Raw genomic sequence first — 4,763 nt, 5'->3', positions numbered from 1 at the left:
TTTTTTTTGTTCTCCATTTGCTTGGTAGATTTTCCTCCATCCCTTTATTTTGAGCCTATGTGTGTCTCTGCATGTGAGGTGGGTCTCCTGAATGCAGCAAACTGATGGTTCTTGACTCTTTATCCAGTTTGTCAGTCTGTGTCTTTTAATTGGGGCTTTTAGTCCATTTACATTTAAGGTTAATCTTCTTATTTCTGAATTTGATCCTGTCATTATGATGTTCGCTGGTAATTTTGCCCATTAATTGATGCAGTTTCTTGATAGCATCGATGAGATCTTTACAGTTTGGCCTCTTTTTGCAGTGACTGGTACCGATTGTTTCTTTTCATGTTTAGTGCTTCCTTCAGCAGCTCTTATAAGGCAGGCCTGGTGGCAACAGGATCTCTCGCATTTGCTTAACTGTAAGGGATTTTATTTCTCCTTCGCTTATGAAGCTTAGTTTGGCTGGATATGAAATTCTGGGTTGAAAATTCTTTTCTTTAAGAATGATGATTATTGGCCCCCACTCTCTTCTGGCTTGTAGGGTTTCTGCCAAGAGATCTGCTGTTAGCCTGATGGGCTTCCTTTTGTGGGTAACTCAACCTTTTCCTTGGCTGTTGTTAACATTTTTTTCTTCATTTCAGCCTTGGTGTATCTGACAATTATGTGTCTTGGAGTTGCCCTTCTCAAGGAGTATCTTTGTGGTGCTCTCTGTATTTCCTGAATCTGAGTGTTGGCCTCCCTTGCTATGTTTGGGAAGTTCTCCTGGATAATATCCTGCAGAGTGCTTTCCAGCTTGGTTCCATTCTCCCCATCACTTTCAGGTACACCAATCAAGTGTAGATTTGGTCTTTTCACATAGTCCCATATTTCTAGGAGGTTTTGTTCATTTCTTTTTATCTTTTTTTCTCTAACCTTGTCTTCTCACTTTATTTCATTAATTTGATCTTCCATCACTGATACCCTTTCTTCCACTTGATCGACTCTGCTATTGAATGTTGTGCATGCATCATGAAGTTCTCGTGCTATGGTTTTCAGCTGCATCAGGTCATTTAAGGTCTTCTCTACACTGTTTATTCTAGTTAGCCTTATGTGTAATCTTTTCTCAAGGTTTTTAACTTCTTTGAAATGGTTTTGAACATTCTGCTTTAGCTCGGAGAAGTTTGTTATTACCGACCTTCTGAAGCCTAATTCTGTCAGCTCATCAAAGTCATTCTCCATCCAGCTTTGTTCCATTGCTGGCGAGGAGCTGTGATCCTTTGGAGGAGAAGAGGCACTTTGACTTTTAGAATTTTCAGCTTTTCTGCTTCTCCCCATCTTTATGGTTTTATCTACCTTTGGTCTTTGATGTTGGTGACCTACAGATGTGGTTTTGGTGTAGATGCCCTTTTTGTTGATGTTGATGCTATTCCTTTCTGTTTGTTGGTTTTCCTTCTAACCATCAGGTCCCTCAGCTGCAGGTCTGTTGGAGTTTGCTGGAGTTCCACTCCAGACCCTGCTTGCTTGGGTATCACCAGTGGAGGTTGCAGAACAGCACATATTGCTGCCTGATCCTTCCTCTGGAAGCTTCATCCCAGAGGGACAGCTGCCTTTTTTAGGTGTCTGTTGGCTCATACTGGGAATTGTCTCCCAGTTAGGCTACATGGGGGTCAGGGACCCACTTGAGGAAGCAGTCTGTCCGTTCTTAGAGCTCAAATGCCATGTTGGGAGAACCAGTGCTCTCTTCAGAGCTGTCAGACAGGGACTTTTAAGTCTGCGGAAGTTGTCTGTTTCCTTTTGTTCAGCTATGCCCTGCCCACAGAAGTGGAGTCTAGAGGCACTAGTCCTTGTTGAGTGTGGTGGGCTCCGCTCAGTTTGAGCTTCCCAGTCGCTTTGTTTACCTACTCAAGCCTCAGCAATGGTAGACGCCTCTCCCTCAGTCAAGCTGCCACCTCACAGATTGATCTCAAACTGCTGCACTAGCAGTGAGCAAGGCTCCATGGACATGAGACCCCCTGAGCCAGGCATGGAGAGAATCACTACTAGTTGCTAAGACCTTGGGAAAAGCATAGTATTTGGGCAGGAGTGTCCTGTTTTTCCAGGTAGTCTGTCACAGTTTTCCTCAGTTGGGAAAGGGAAATCCCCTGACCCCTGCACTTCCCAGGTGATGTGATGCCCTACCCTGCTTTGGCTCACCTTCTGTGGGCTGCACCCACTGTCCAACCAGTCCCAGTGAGATGAACCACATACCTCAGTTGGAAATGCAGAAATCACTTGTCTTCTCTGCTGATCATATTGGGAGCTGCAGTCCGGAGCTGTTCCTTTTTGACCACCCTGGAATGCCCCCCCTCCTTTTTTTTTTGGATGGAGTCTCACTCAGTAGCCCAGGCTGGAGTGCAGTGGCATGATCTTGGCTCACTGCAAGCTCCACCTCCTGGGTTTAATTTACTTAACCACCTATTGGTGGACATTTTTTTTTTTTTTTTTTTTTTTTTTTTTTTTTTTTTTTAGTAATATGAAGTTAAAACTAGGTACCATGAGTGCTCACCATATTTTGCTTTTTATGAAGGTGTTTTTTTTTGTTTTTTTTTGTTTGTTTGTGTGTGTGTGTGTGTGTAGAAAGTTGTTAAATTTGTATCCTTGCAGGATGGGAGATAAACAGTGGAGCCTTCTATTCTGCCATCTTCCTCCACCTTATTCTGGCATTTCTGTTGAAGGACTAATTCCTTTTATTTCAGAACCATATTGTAGCTCTTATTCTCTTCCATTTTCAAATATATATGTTTTTGTATTGCTCCTTCTTTATCACATTATCTGTAAAGTCTAAGACATATTACTTCATAAACTTTGTTTTTCCTCAATGCCTAAGACCCAGGCAACACAGATGACAAGATAACCTGATAGGCTGAATGATCCTCAGGTACAATTTTAAGATCTCTTCCCTGTGAAGTGACAGGTAACATGTTACACAAGTGGGGCAGAAGAGGTAGAGAACCAAATATGACAACAAACTTTCCTAATATCAATCAATGACTACTGATACATGAGGAGATATTAGATACCAGGGTGTCCATCTCTTGCTTTAGAAATGAGGAGATAGAAGGAAAGAGTTTTCAAGGGGGAACTGCTGGTTAATCACATTTCAAAGACCAGAATGTAAGCCTCCTAACTCTCAATTTACTGTTTAAAAATTGTGTCTTAGTTTTTCCTTAAAAATTAGAATCATAAATGATGAAGCATTGGGTGAAGAAGAAGGGTATAGTAAGGTTCGGAAAGGCCTTCCCAATGAGCCCTCTACATACTATTATCCAAGCCATGGTTAAATTACCTATGTGCACCTCTCCTTCTTGATCATCATCTCATAATTAAGCCTATATTCCCTGATCTAAATTTTGCTATCAGAGCCATCCTCTGAAATAAGTGACTTTATATGATGTCTTTACTTCCCTTGTAAGGAGTCCCTTTGTTTCCCCTGATAATTTCTATCTCTCACTGCTCAGTCTGAGCTGCCTTATGTTCCTCTTAATGGGTTTCTCTCCAGAGGGCATTAGCTGGATGCATCCTTGAATATATGCCATATGGTTTATTTCCCTTTCTTCTTTTGCTTTTTCAGATTTGCTTTCAATCCTAGATTATTGGAAGCTCTTCAGGTTGAACATTGAATGCTTTCCAGTTTGTCTGATTTTTTAAAACAATCTTAACCAGTTTTAAATGTATAGTTCAGCAGTTTTAAGTGTGTTCACACTGTTGTACAACAGATCTCCAGTACTTTTTTATCTTGCAGATTGAGACTGTGTACCCACTAAACAACTTCCTCTTTTCCCCTTGGGCTTGATTTTACGTTAGGAAGAATAAGAACATACAACAAGATAATTCTCTGGACTGCAATCAGGGAAGGAATCAGCTCCCAATTCCTAGGACCTAGTTTTATGTAAAGATGTGGATACTAGGATGGGTGTCTCAAAATTAGTGGGGAAAACTCATCTAGAAGAAGCAGTCATCTCTTTGGATGCAATAGTCATCTCACACAAACACACACACAGCTTGAATGATATTTGTTCTCTGATTCATCAATATTTAAAACATAAAACAACTGTAGCCATGAGTGATGTGCAGCACACAAGACCCAGACCTTTCTTGTGGCAATTCTTAAATGCATTTGTAGTTACAGCACCCTCTCTTTCTGGTCTTCTAACTTTATGCAATTCTAGCCCTAAATCTTTCCATTCCCAGATGAAGCCTGCCATCTGTTCATCAAACTTGTAGTTGGAGGGAGCAGCTGCAGTTTCTATCTAAATCTGAGAGTGTATGTGTTAGTCATTAAGAAAAAAATTTGTGCTCCTTTATGTTTTGAGTCATAACTATGCCATCAGTTGGTCCCAACAAAACTGTCAATGCCAGTCCCATGGGAGCAAGTCTGGGATCTGTTCCCAGCAGTAGGCTCCTGATGGATCTTGGGTAGCTTATATAAAATCTTTTCTATTTGTCTTCATCTAAAAATGGGAACTATTTTTTTTTTTTAACTCACCTTTTTTCCTTTTTGAGAATGAAGCAGCAGCTCTTTGATCTCCTTCCTTATTGTCTCTGGGCGAGCTGCTTATGTTGAGCTCTAGGAAGAATGTTCCTCTTGAAGAGAGAGTCTAAGTTAAGGAACTATGGTGTCCTAGGACTGGAACAGGCCTTGGAGATCAATTGGTCCAGTTCTCTTCAATATTCATATTTGCATATGATCTTGATAAATCTTGCTGTATCTTTATATTGCTTATTATTTACTTAATATATACTTAAATAAATTCTAGATTGAC

Source organism: Mandrillus leucophaeus, unplaced genomic scaffold (assembly GCF_000951045.1).
Source record: "Mandrillus leucophaeus isolate KB7577 unplaced genomic scaffold, Mleu.le_1.0 Scaffold75, whole genome shotgun sequence".
In the NCBI taxonomy this organism is placed as follows: domain Eukaryota; kingdom Metazoa; phylum Chordata; class Mammalia; order Primates; family Cercopithecidae; genus Mandrillus; species Mandrillus leucophaeus.
This window is presented reverse-complemented; position numbering follows the sequence as displayed.